Below are 14612 nucleotides of genomic sequence, written 5' to 3'. Positions count from 1 at the left end.
TTTGAGCTGCAAGCAGCCAAACCCGAATTCAGCAACAGTTTCAAGTAAGAACAGTTCAAATTAAATACTGAAATAGACTGCCTTCCTGGTTCACCCAAAGTGAAGAGCAAGGTGAGCTTAAGCTTTCAATTGTATCACATAAGCAATGTTTTTGCTCAATTCTCTTTCCACTGCATAACTCTATTTCACTCATTCAGAGTTTTCTCCATCATTTTTTACATCTTCCTTCCATTTTTGCTCTTTGCTTTCCTCCAGTAAAAAGGCTGCTTGGTTTGTGCCTTCATCGGCAGACACTTGGAAATAATGCACCATGGCAGCTTTGCAAGGATTTTTCTCTTTCCTCCATCCAGAGAGAAAAAACAAAAGGGTAAGGATGGCTTGAGAGATTAGATCAGAATGTTGTTTTATTGCAGCTGTTTCTGGATTGCAGGAGTCACCAGAGGGAAACAATGTGCTCAGGGACTGAAGGAAATGGTTTGGCTCCAATCTGTCCTGAGTCATCTGGGGAGGAATTTCTCATTGTTGGAGAGGTTAATACTCAACAAAGATTTTGCTTCTCTCTGCAGAGAGTGTGTGTCGGGGGAAAGGCATGGGAACTTGACATGTGATGGGAGCAAAGAAGGCAAATGCAAAAAAATAACTGAACTTTGGTCAGGGCACAAACCATTTACTCTCTGGGCTCTGGTTTAGATGTGTAGCACAAGAAAGATCCACCATCTATTTCTAAGAGCTGGAGGGCTGGTGAGTCAATGAGATCTCCATTTTCACCCAGCAGGCAAAATAAAGATGGGGTTAATTTAGGCAGGTGGATCTAGTTGATGAATGAATGAGTGAAACAAGTCCAGGAGAAGATTTTCAAGTGATATTTATGTGGGAGGCTCATTTTGGCTTCTCATCAAGTATGAAAGGCTAAATTTATTTGCTTGAGTGGTGCTGGCTCTATAGGTATGTAGGACAAATAAATCCATCTTCACCTTTGCCCTCATATATATGTGTTATTGGTACTATTTGAAGAAGGCTCTGTGTTTTCCTCCCTGGTACTATCCCTGCTATAGATCCTGTAATCTTTATGGAAGGAGCCTGTAAAATACTCTGCAGTTTGGCAAAGATAAGGCTAGGTGGGCTGTGGAGACCTATCCAACTCCCATTTCAGCTTCTCTTGGTAGATGTTTCAATTTACATTTGGGCTCACATATTTTCCCCTTACTGATTTTTTTTTTTACAAAGTTAGTGCTATGCATTGAATTGTGTCCCCCTAATAAATATTGAAGTCCTAACCCCAGGTACCTATGAATGTGACCTTATTTGGAAATAGGATCATTGCAGACAATCAAGTTAAGATGAGGTCATTAGGGCAGGCCCTAATGTAATATGACTTTTGTCCTTAGAAAAAGGACAAATTTGGACACAGAGACAGACTTGCATAAAGTGAAGACAATGTGGAGATGTAGGGAGAAGGCAGCCATCTACAAGCCAAGGAACGCCTGAGGCTACAAGAAGCTAAGAGAAAGAAAGGAATAGATTCTCCCTCACAGCCGCAACCCTGCCAATGCCTTGATTTCAGACTTCTGGCCTCCAAAACTGTGAGACAATAAATCTGTGTTGTTTAAGCCACCCAGTTTGTGGTGCTTTGTTTGGGCAGCCCCAGGAAACTAATGCAGTTACATATGATGAAATCTTCTGGTTCAGTCCTTCAATTTCTTCAGTGAAGACTGAAGTGTAAAATGTAAAATGGCTTAGACAGTCACAGAGCCAGTTGGGGATAGAATTCTAAATTCCCAGATCATCCTTCTACCCATTGATATAACTGGTCGGATTTGGATAAATCACAGCAACTGGCTTCTATTGTTGGCTCAAGAGGATGGAGAAATGACATCCCTATATTCCATTTTTTCTTTTAATTTATTTTAATTTGTTTCTGGCTGTGTTGGGTCTTCGTTGCTGCATGTGGGCTTTCTCTAATTGCAGCAAGCAGGGGCTACTCTTCGTTGTGGTGTACGGGCTTCTTATTGCGGTGGCTTCTCTTGTTGTGGAGCATGGGCTCTAGGTGCGTGGGCTTCAGTAGTTGTGGCATATGGGCTCAGTAGTTGTGGCTCGTGGGCTCTAGAGCACAGGCTCAGTAGTTGTGGTACATGGGCTTAGCTGCTCCACGGCATGTAGGATCTTCCTGGACCAGGGCTCGAACCCATGTCCCCTGCATTGGCAGGCAGATGTTTAATCACTGCACCACCAGGGAAGCCCCCATCTTCTAATATACTAGATTGTAACAGTTTGAAACAAGACTTTGACATTATTAACGTGGAGTTGGAATGCTTATTCTGTGTCAGTATCAATGAATTTGTCTCAATGTCAATGAAGTTCACTTAATGCTCACTGGTTTATCTTTTGAAAACCTACAGAAACTTGAAGAAGATTGCTAGTGGGTTATGTATCTAAATTACACCTTATACATGAAAAGAGGTAACTCCCTGGGGCACCTCTTGGGAAGGTCAAGGGCACTTTCTCCTACATCTGGTGGCTTCTCTTACAAGAATCTAAAGTTCTGGTGAAGTTGCTGGAGCTCCTGAGCCAGGGAAAGTTGTTTATGCTGAGGAACAGAATTAGGAAGGAACTCAGGCTTCCTGGCTCCGTTCTCTTCAGCTTCTCCTAGGACCCAGCATCCTGCCTGGTGCTGCCCTTCCGGGGTGGTGGCGGATGGGAGGGTCCACTAACCTCTCCACACCTGATTCCTTTTTGGTCCTTATGCAGAGCTCTCAGCAGCCAGTCCCAAGATCCCATCTGACAAGGAGGGAGTCAACACTTTTGGTTTCTTGCTCTCTGGGTGCTAGCGCAGCCCATGTCTCATACATCTTCCCTAGGCTTCTCTGCATACTCCTCCCAAGTCTCTGCTCCACGTCAGAGAGGTGGTTAGTAACTGGATTTGAATCGGGAGAGAAAGGTATCACCCTTCATGCCATCATCATCTGGATTTGGTGAATCAGATGCACAGATTTGGTGTAGAACCCCTACATACTCAAATATTCAATTTAAGTATAAGACTTTGGGCCCAGGGCTTCCCTGGTGGTGCAGTGGTTAAGAATTCACCTGCCAATGCAGGGGACACAGGTTTGAGCCCTGGTCCAGGTAGATCCCACATGCTGCGGAGCAACTAAGCCCATGTGCCACAACTACTGAGCCTGAGCTCTAGAGCCCGTGAGCCGCAACTACTGAGCCCACGAGCCGCAACTACTGAAGCCCGCGTGCCTAGAGCCGGTGCTCCGCAACAAGAGAAGCCACCGCAATGAGAAGCACGTGCACCGAAATGAAGAGTAGCCCCCGCTCGCCGAAACTAGAGAAAGCCCACGCGCGGCGGCGAAGACCCAACGCAGCCAACAATCAATCAATCAATAAATAAATAATTTAAAAAAAAAAAGACTTTGGGCCCAAAGGACATAGACTCACAACATAATAACTGAAAAAAACAACTTCTTAGAGAATATTGGCATTTGTTTGCCTGCAGGAAAGTTCTGATTTTGTAACTTGAGAAATGGAGAGGCATTTTGGTGAAGGGGGAGCCAGAAAAGAAGGAAAGAGCTGTCTCATCACTATCTGATCCAGTTTGAATCCCTACAGGTAAGAGGAGGACAAAATGTGGACCCAACTGTCTAAGAGAGACTTTGTGAGCTTCTGGCAACACACATATCTTCTCCAGGAAGGGCTGCATTACCACTTTCAAGGGCTGTTAGGTACTTGTGCCTTCCTGGGCCCATTCTAATGAAAAACATTAGAAATTATATTTTATAACTGTATTGATATACACATGAATATTAATATTAAATATTAAAACATTTTCTTGGACCCCAAAGTTTAGTTTTATTTTCTGGTTTTTAAAAGAACTTATTTCATGGGGCCCTAAAAGTACTGTGCTTGTTGTGCCTAACAGATAAAGCCAAGGCTTTAGAGCCCTGGAACAAAGTGTGGCCCAGAGTTAGGAAGGAGGCCCTTCTTCCAGCTTCTGCATGAAATTCTCATTCACTCTGATATCATCATAGTAAGAGGCATTGGGAGGACCCCAAGAGAGCATCCACAGCACTGATTTGGCTTTCTCATGATGGGTGGTGGCATAGACAAGGCTACTTCAAGTGGTTCTGAGGTCAGCGTACATGAATAAGTGGGAGCTAAAGCAGGAGAGGACAATCAGGATGGACAACTCATGATGACTCTGGTGACAATTTTTATACTTTGAGACATTAATCATGGCATTTTTGTCTTGCAAGTCCTTACACCTTTTATTCCCCCCTGATGTTAACTAGCATTTATTGCCAAGGAGGACAAATGACAGTATAGGGTTTCATAAACCAGTACTTTCCCATTATTATTATTTTTTTTTTGGCTGCACCACACAGCATGCAGGATCTTAGTTCCCCAATCAGGGATCAAACCCGTGCCCCCAGCAGTGGAAGCTCGGAGTCCTAACCACTGGACGGCCAGGGAATTTCCTCCCCCCATTATATTTAAGAAGATTTAAAATTTATTTACGGTAAAATTTATCCTATACTGTGTGGTTCTGTGAATTTTGACCAAAGTATATAGTCATGTAAGTAACCACCATCACAGTCAAGTTCCATCACCCCCCCCAAATTCTTCCGTATCTCTTTATAGTCAACTGTTTCCTCCACTCCAGCCCCAGGCAACTGCTGATCGTGTATCTTCCCTTATAATTTTGCCTTTGCAAGAATGTCATATCAATGGAATCATATTGTACGTAGCTTTTTGACTCTTCTTTCACTTAGCATAAAGCATTTGAGTTTCACCCACATTGTTGTATATATCAGTAGTTTGTTCCTACAATTTTGGTACCAATTCCAATGTGTGTATTTTTTTTAACACACCACTGAGCAATTTTCTGCCACCAGCTGGTCCTACAGTTCAGCTCAATTCTGTCACTATCCACCCAGACATACGATCAGATCCCACAGATTAAGGGCTCAGTCTCACAAGACTGCCCCCCACTTCAGATACCAGTTGCAAGTCCAGGTTTTTACCTATGCTTCTGACTGACTGGCTAAAAATCAGAGGTTCTCACACCCCCCTCTGTGGGTTCAATGAATTTGCAAGAGTGGCTCATAGAACTCAGGGAAACATTTTACTCACTAGATTATCAGTTTGTTATAAAAGGGTGTAATTCAGGAACAACCAGATGGAAGAGATGCATAGAGCAAGGTATGTGAGAAGGGGCAAGGAGCTTCTATGCTCTCTGAGCAAGACACTCTCCTCCAATCTGCACAATTTCATCAACACAGAAGCTCTCTGCACCCTGTTTTTTTTGTGTCATTACATAAGCGTGGTGGATTAATTTTTTATTTTATTTTTTGGTCTGCACTGGGTCTTCACTTCACTGCGGTACGTGGGCTTCTCTGTTGTGGTGTGTGGGCTTAGTTGTCCCTCAAACCCACGTCCCCTGCATTGGAAGACAGATTCTTAACCACTGGACCACCAAGGAAGTCCCTTGATTGATTAAATTTTTGGCCATTGGTGATAGAATTCAATCTCTAGCCCTTCTCTCCACCCTGGAGGAGAGGGTGGGCTGGGGAGGTCTGAAAGTTCCAAGTGTCTAATCACGTGGTTGACTCCACTGGTAACCAGCTCCCATCCTTTGGTGAGTCCAAAAGTCACCTCATTAACATAACAGAAGATAACTTTATCACTCTCATTATTGGAAATTCCAAGGGTTTTAGGGGCTCTGTGTCAGGAACTGGACAAGGCCTAATACATACTTCTTATTGCAAATCACAGTATCACAGTTCCTTTTTCTATTCTTGAGGAGTATTGCATTGTATAGATGTACCAGTTTATTTATCTATTGTGAAAATTAATAAAGGGAAACCTCACAAAAATGTTGTCAGGAGGCCAGAAAGGGAAGTGCTCATGTACTTACCACTTGAGGTTGGTGCACATCCCAACAGTAAGAGATGTACTTTACATCTCCAGCAGGAAGTGACACTGCTTTACCGCTGCCAGCAGGAAGAAGAAAGATTTCCTCCTCGCCTGGAAACAGCTCAGCCAATGAGAGACTGTCACAACTCAACCAATGAAAAGTCACTATACTTCAACCTCCCAGTTTGCTCCAATGAACTTTTTGTTTAAAACAGCTCCTCCCAACTTCCCCTTCTCCTCTATAAAAGAGTTTCCTCTCTTTTGTTTTTCTGGGCTTGCATTTGGTTCACCATAGTTGCATGTCCCGAATTGCAATTCTTTGCTATTCCCAAATAAAAGTGTTTTGCTAGTAAAATAACTGGCTGTTTTATTGTTTTAGGTTAGCACCATTTAACTGTTGAGGGACATTTTGGATTTTTTTAATATTTGGTGAATGTGAATAAAGCCACTGTAAATATTTGTGTACAGCTTTGTGTGTGTAAATGTAGATTCTTATTCCACAGGGTAAATACTTAGGAGTAGAATTGCTGGGTCATGTGGTAAATATATGTTCAACTTTATAAGAAACTGATAAAACTGTTTTCCAAAGTGGCGGTATTCATTTGCATTCCCACCAGCAAAATATGGGAGTTCTAGCTGCTCCACATGCTTGTTAACACTTGATTCTCTCCTAGTTCTGAGTACTTATTATTAAGCCATTCTAGTGTGTATATTACAGTTTTAGTTTGCATTTCCCCAATGACTAATCATGTTGAGCACCTTACTATGTGCTCAACATACCTTCTTTGGTGAAGTTTCTGTTCAGATCTCTTGCTCTTTTTCTTAATTTGGTAAGCTGCTACTTTTTATTCTCAAGGGTCTGAGCTTTTGAGCATCATAAGCCTGAGTCCCATTCCAGCACAACACTTTGACAGCGATTGGAGAGGAATTCTTCTTCAGCCAGAGTCAGCACTACTCTTTACCACTACTCCTCAAATGACCAAGCAAATATTCATAGGCAAATTATTGTAGATAAAATAAATATTTTTTGTTCCAAGTGACAGAGAATCTGATAGCAAATCTATCAGACAAACCCAGACGTCCCATCTCACCCTAGAATGGTGGAAACATCTGTACCTGCAGTGTAATTCTGACACTGACTACCTGGAATTAGGATAAATTTCACAGGTTGAAGTCACAGTCCTCTATAAAACTCCTCCCACTTCAGTTATCAGCCACAAACTCTGGGGATCCCAGGATACCTGCTCTTCTCACCAACTAGCTACAAATTTGGGAGACCCCACTACCCCCCTCAGATTTGATAATTCACTAGAACAACTCACAGAACTCAGGAAAGCACAATACTTATGAATACAATCTTGTTTTAAAGCATAAAAGTCAGGATTAGCCAAGTGAAGAAACACGTAGAGTGGATCTGGGAGAGTCCCAAAGGAAAAGCTTCTATATCCTCAGGATGCATCACCCTCTCGGCACACTGGTGTGTATCACCAACCAGGAAGCTCACTGAGCTTCAGAGTTTTTTGTTTTGTTTTGTTTTTGCGGTACGCGGGCCTCTCACTGTTGTGGCCTCTCCTGTTGCGGAGCACGGGCTCCGGACGCGCAGGCTCAGCGGCCATGGCTCACGGGCCCAGCCGCTCCGCGGCATGTGGGATCTTCCTGGACTGGGGCACGAACCCGTGTCCCCTGAATCGGCAGGCGGACTCTTAACCACTGCGCCACCAGGGAAGCCCTTTCATTTTTTTTTTTTTTCAGAGTTTTTTTATTGAAGTTGATTACATAGGCAGGATTGATGGAATTATTGGCCACACGATTGAGCTCAGTCTCCAGACCCCTCCCACCCTTTCCCAGTAGGTCAGGCTGGTATCACATGGCTCAAAGCCCCAAACCCTCTCATCACGTGGTTGGTCTTTCTGTCGTGAACAGTCCCCTTCCTGAGTCACTTGATTAGCATAAACTCAGGTGTGCTCCAAAGGTCCATTATGAATAACAAGGACACTCCTATCACTCAGGAAATTCAGAGGATTTAGAGTCTTCCTTCTAGGAATCAGGGACCAAGACCAGTCAAATTCTACATCATACACCACTACCTAACAGATGTGTTGAGACTAATGCATTTAGAACCATGTGGTATATAATAGGCACTTAATAAGTAGTAATTACTAGTTGTTATTATGTTATAGCTTATATTGTAAGCTATTAAGAAAATGTCTTTGTGTAATTCCTGTAGAGTACCTCATGTAAGAGGACACCTGACAAAGCACGTTGATGATGATGGGATTACTCCCTTTTTACTAAAGTTGTTAGGTCCCTTTGGAATTGGTAACAGGTTCTATTTGCAAAATAAAGACCAGCTAGCAAATCTTTTAGTTGTGAGGGAGAGGCGGTTAAATGGAAAGAAGACAATTTTATTGTTGATTATGTTGACATAAGATCCATTTTAATTTAAAAATTTTAATACACAGGATTCAAAGAGGGTTGCAATATGTGTTCTTTCTCACCAGTGGCCTTTTGTACTATCTTTTGAAAATGCCTCCAAAAGCTGTTGCCTCATTTGCTTGCAAAATCTCCTACCCGAGCATATCATAATCTCAGTGAATTTATATCCCAGGTTGGATTCTTCATTGAGGAAGCCTATGATCACATTGTTAGAATTTTTAATGCTAGCTACATCACTAGCGATATTTAATGATGTGGGAACTATTATCTCTAACATAGTACTACACACCTAGATGATGTAATTTTTCTTTTTGGATGACTTGAATAATATATATATATATATATTTATTTTATACAGCAGGTTCTTATTAGTCATCAATTTTTTTACACATCACTGTATACATGTCAATCCCAATCGCCGAATTCATCACACCACCACCCTGCCGTTTTCCCAGCTTGGTGTCCATACGTTTGTTCTCTACATTAGTGTCCCAATTTCTGTTCTGCAAACTGGTTCATCTGTACCATTTTTTCTAGGTTCCACATATATGCATTAATATACGATATTTGTTTTTCTCTTTCTGACTTACTTCACTCTGTATGACAGTCTTTAGATCCATCCACGTCTCAACAAATGACCCAATTTCGTTCCTTTTTATGGCTGAGTAATATTCCATTGTATATATGTACCGTGACTTCTTTATCCATTCATCTGTCCATGGGCATTTAGGTTGCTTCCATGACCTGGCTATTGTAAATAGTGCTGCAATGAACATTGGTGTGCCTGTGTCTTTTTTTTTTTTTTTTTTTTTTTTTGCAGTACGCAGGCCTCTCACTGCTGTGATCTCTCCCATTGCGGAACACAGGCTACAGACATGCAGGCTCAGTGGCCATGGCTCACAGGCCCAGCCGCTCCGCGGCATGTGGGATCTTCCCGGACCGGGGCACGAACCCGTGTCCCATGCATTGGCAGGCGGACTCTCAACCACTGTGCCACCAGGGAAGCCCTGCATGTGTCTTTTTGAATTATGGTTTTCTCTGGGTATATGCACAGTAGTGGGATTGCTGGATCATATGGTAATTCTATTATTAGTTTTTTAAGGAACCTCCATACTGTTCTCCATAGTGGCTGTATCAATTTACATTCCCAACAACACTGCAAGAGGGTTCCCTTTTCTCCACATCCTCTCCAGAATTTGTTGTTTGTAGATTTTCTGATGATGCCCATTCTAACTGGCGTGAGGTGATACCTCATTGTAGTTTTGATGTGCATTTCTCTAATAATTAGTGATGTTGAGCAGTGCTTTTCATGTGCTTCTTGGCCATCTGTATGTCTTATTTGGAGAAATGTCTATTTAGGTCTTCTGCTCATTTTTAGATTGGGTTGTTTGTTTTTTTAAATATTGAGCTGCATGAGCTGTTTATATATTTTGGAGATTAATCCTTTGTCCGTTGATTCGTTTGCACATATTTTCTCCCATTCAGAGGGTTGCCTTTTCGTCTTGTTTATGGTTTCCTTTGCTGTGCAAAAGCTTTGAAGTTTCATTAGGTCCCATTTGTTTATTTTTGTTTTTATTTCCATTACTCTAGGAGGTGGATCAAAAAAGATCTTGCTGTGATTTATGTTAAAGAGTGTTCTTCCTATGTTTTCCTCTAAGAGTTTTATAGTGTCCGGTCTTACATTTAGGTCTCTAATCCATTTTGAGTTTATTTTTGTGTATGGTGTTAGGGAGTGTTCTAATTTCATTCTTTCACATGTAGCAGCCCAGTTTTCCCAGCACCATTTATTGAAGAGACTGTCTTTTCTCCATTGTATATCCTTGTCTCCTTTGTCATAGATTAGTTGACCATAGGTGCGTGGGTTTACCTCTGGGATTTCTATCCTGTTCCTTGGATCTATGTTTCTGTTTTTGTGCCATTACCATATTGTCTTGATTACTGTAGCTTTGTAGTATAGTCTGAAGTCAGGGAGTCTGATTCCTCCAACTCTGGTTTTTCCCTCAAGACTGCTTTGGTTATTTGGGGTCTTTTGTGTCTCCATACAAATTTTAAGATTTTTTGTTCTAGTACTGCAAAAGCTGCCATTGGTAATTTAACAGGGATTGCATCGAATCTGTAGATTGCTTTGGGTAGTATAGTCATTTTCACAATATTGATTCTTCCAATCCAAGAATATGGTAGGTATATCTCTCCATCTGTTTGTGTCATCTTTAATTTCTTTCATCAGTGACTTATACTTTTCTCCATACAGGTCTTTTGTCTCCCTAGGTACGTTTATTCCTAGGTATTTTATTCTTTTTGTTGCACTGGTAAATGGGATTGTTTCCTTAATTTCTCTTTCTGATCTTTCATTGTTAGTGTATAGGAATGCAAGAGATTTCTGTGCGTTAATTTTGTATCCTGCAACTTTATCAAATTCATTGATTAGCTCTAGTAGTTTTCCGGTGGCTTCTTTAGGGTTCTCTGTGTATAGTATCATGTCATCTGCAAGCAGTGACAGTTTTACTTCTTCTTTTCCAATTTGTATTCCTTTTATTTCTTTTTCTTCTCTGATTGCTGTGGCTAGGACCTCCAAACTATGTTGAATAATAGTGGTGAGAGTGGACATCCTTGTCTTCTTCCTGATCTTAGAGGAAATGTTTTCAGTTTTTCACCATTGAGAATGATGTTTGCTGTGGGTTTGTCATATATGGCCTTTATTATGTTGAGGTAGGTTCCCTCTATGCCCACTTTCTGGAGAGTTTTTATCATAAATGGGTGTTGAATTTTGTCAAAAGCTTTTTCTGCATCTACTGAGATGATCATATAGTTTTTATTCTTCAGTTTGTTAATATAGTGTATCACATTGATTGATTTGCATATATTGAAGAATCTTTGCATCCCTGGGATAAATCCCACTTAGTCATGTTGTGTGAACCTTTTAAGGTGTTGTTGGATTCTGCTTGCTAGTATTTTGTTGAGGATTTTTGCATATATATTCATCAGTGATATTGGTCTGTAATTTTCTTTTTTTGTAGTATCTTTGTCTGGTTTTGGTATCAGGGTGATGGTGGCCTCATAAAATGAGTTTGGGAGTGCTCCTTCCACCGCAATTTTTTGGAAGAGTTTGAGAAGGATGGGTGTTAGCTCTTCTCTAAATGTTTCATAGCATTCACCTGTGAAGCAATCTGGTCCTGGACCAGATTTTGTTTGTTTGGAAGATTTTTAATCACAGTTTCAATTTCATTACTTGTGACTTGTCTGTTCATATTACCTATTTCTTCCTGGTTCAGTCTTGGGAGGTTATACCTTTCTAAAAATTTGTCCATTTCTTCCAGGTTGTCCATTTTATTGGCATACAGTTGCTTGTAGTAATCTCTTAGGATGCTTTGTATTTCTGCGATGTCTGTTGTAACCTCTCCTTTTCCATTTCTATTTCTATTGATTTGAGTCCTCTCCCTCTTTTTCTTGATGAGTCTGCCTAATAGCTTATCAATTTTGTTTATCTTCTCAAAGAACGAGCTTTTAGTTTTATTGATCTTTGCCATCGTTTTCTTTGTTTCTATTTCATTTTTTTCTGCTCTGATTTTTATGATTTCTTTCCTTCTTCTAACTTTGGGTTTTGTTTGTTCTTCTTTCTCTAGTTCCTTTAGGTGTAAGGTTAGATTGTTTATTTGAGATTTTTCTTGTTTCTTGAGCTAGGCTTGTATAGCTATTAACTTCCTTCTTAGAACTGCTTTTGCTGCATCCCATAGGTTTTGGATCATCGTATTTTCATTGTCATTTGTCTCTAGGTATTTTTTGATTTCCTCTTTGTTTTCTTCAGTGATGTCTTGGTTATTTAGTACCGTATTGTTTAGCCTCCATGTGTTTGTGTTTTTTATGTTTTTTTCCCTGTAATTCATTTCTAATCTCATAGCGTTGTGGTCAGAAAAGATGCTTGATATGCTTTCAATTTTCTTCAATTTACTGAGGCTTGATTTGTGAGCCAAGATGTGATCTATCCTGGAGAATGTTCTGTGCGCACTTGAGAAGAAAGTGTAATCTGCTGTTTTTGGATGGAATGTCCTATAAATATCAATTAAATCTATCTTGTCTATTGTGTCATTTAAAGCTTCTGTTTCCTTATTTATTTTCATTTTGGATGATCTGTCCATTGGTGTAAGTGAGGTGTTAAAGTCCCCCACTATTATTGTGTTACTGTCTATTTCCTCTTTTATAGCTGTCAGCAGTTGCCTTATGTATTGAGGTGCTCCTATGTTGGGTGCACATATATTTATAATTGTTATATCTTCTTCTTGGATTGATCCCTTGATCATTATGTAGTGTCCTTCCTTGTCTCTTGTAACATTCTTTATTTTAAAGTCTATTTTATCTGAGTATTGCTACTCCAGCTTTCATTTGACTTCCATTTGCATGGAATATGTTTTTCCATCCCCTCGCTTTCTGTCTGAATGTGTCCCTAGGACTGAAGTGGGTCTCTTGTAGACAGCATATATATGGGTCTTGTTTTTGTATCCATTCAGGAAGCCTGTGTCTGTTGGATGGAGCATTTAATCCATTCACGTTTAGGGTAATTATCGATATGCCTATTCCTATGACCATTTTCTTAATTGTTTTGGGTTTGCTTTTGTAGGTCCTTTTCTTCTCTTGTGTTTCCCACTTAGAGAAGTTCCTTTAGCATTTGTTGTAGAGCTGGTTTGGTGGTGCTGAATTCTCTTAGCTTTTGCTTGTCTGTAAAGCTTTTGATTTCTCCATGGAATCTGAATGAGATCCTTACTGGGTAGAGTAATCTTGTTTGTAGTTTCTTCCGTTTCAACCCTTTAAGTATATCATGCCACTCCCTTCTGGCTTGTAGAGTTTCTGCTGAGAAATCAGCTGTTAACCTTATGGGAGTTTCCTTCTATGTTATTTGTTGTTTTTCCCTTGCTGCTTTTAATAATTTGTCTTTGTCTTTAATTTTTGCCAATTTGATTACTATGTGTCTTGGCATGTTTCTCCTTGGGTTTATCCTTTATGGGACTCGCTGCGCTTCCTGGACTTGGGTGGCTATTTCCTTTTGCATGTTAGGGAAGGTTTTGAGTATAACCTCTTCAAATATTTTCTGTGGTCCTTTCTCACTCTCTTCTCCTTCTGGGACCCCTATAATGCGAATGTTGTTGTGTTTAATGTTGCCCCAGAGGTCTTTTAGGCTGTCTTCATTTCTTTTCATTCTTTTTTCTTTATTTTGTTCCTCAGCAGTGAATTCCACCATTCTGTCTTCCAGGTCACTTATCCGTTCTTCTGCCCAGTTATTCTGCTATTAATTCCTTCTAGTGTACTTTTCATTTCAGTTATTTTATTGTTCATCTGTGTTTGTTTGTTCTTTAATTCTTCTAGGTCTTTTTAAACAGTTCTTACATCTTCTCGGTCTTTGCCTCCATTCTTTTTCCAAGGTCCTGGATCATCTTCACTATCATTATTCTGAATTCTTTTTCTGGAAGGTTGCCTATCTCCACTTCATTTAATTGTTTTTCTGGGGTTTTATCTTGTTCCTTCATCTGGTACATAGCCCTCTGCCTTTTCATCTTGTCTATCTCTCTGTGAATGTGGTTTTTGTTCCACAGGCTGCAGGATTCTAGTTCTTCTTGCTTCTGCTGTCTGCCCTCTGGTGGATGAGGCTATCTAAGAGGCTTATGCAAGTTTCCTGATGGGAGGGACTGGTATTGGGTAGAGCTGACTGTTGCTCTGGTGGGCGGAGCTCAGTAAAACTTTAATCTGCTTGACTGCTGATGGGTGGGACTGGGTTCCCTCCCTCTTGGTTGTTTGGCTTGAGGCAACCCAACACTGGAGCCTACCTGTGCTCTTTGGTGGGGCTAATGGTGGACTCTGGGAGGGCTCACGCCAAGGAGTACTTCTCACAACTTCTGCTGCCAGTGTCCTTGTCCCCACGGTGAGTCACAGCCACCACCTGTCTCTGTAGGAGACCCTCCAACACTAGCAGGTAGGTCTGGTTCAGTCTCCCCTTGGGTCACTGTTCCTTCCCCTGGGTCCTGATGCACACAGCACTTTGTGTGTGCCCTCCAAAAGTGGAGTCTCTGTTTCCACCAGTTCTGTCAAAGTCCTGCAATCAAATCCCACTAGCCTTCAAAGTCTGATTCTCTAGGAATTCCTCCTTCCGTTGCCGGTCCCCCAGGTTGAGAAGCCTGATGTGGGGCTCAGAACCTTCACTCCAGTGGGTGAACTTCTGTAGCATAAGTGTTCTCCAGTCTGTGAGTCACCCACCCGGCAGTTATGGGACT

Source organism: Mesoplodon bidens (genome assembly GCF_964165515.1).
Source record: "Mesoplodon bidens genome assembly, chromosome: 3".
NCBI classification, from domain to species: Eukaryota; Metazoa; Chordata; class Mammalia; order Artiodactyla; family Ziphiidae; genus Mesoplodon; species Mesoplodon bidens.
The sequence above is the reverse complement of the archived record's forward strand: the minus strand, read 5'-3'. Positions refer to the sequence as shown.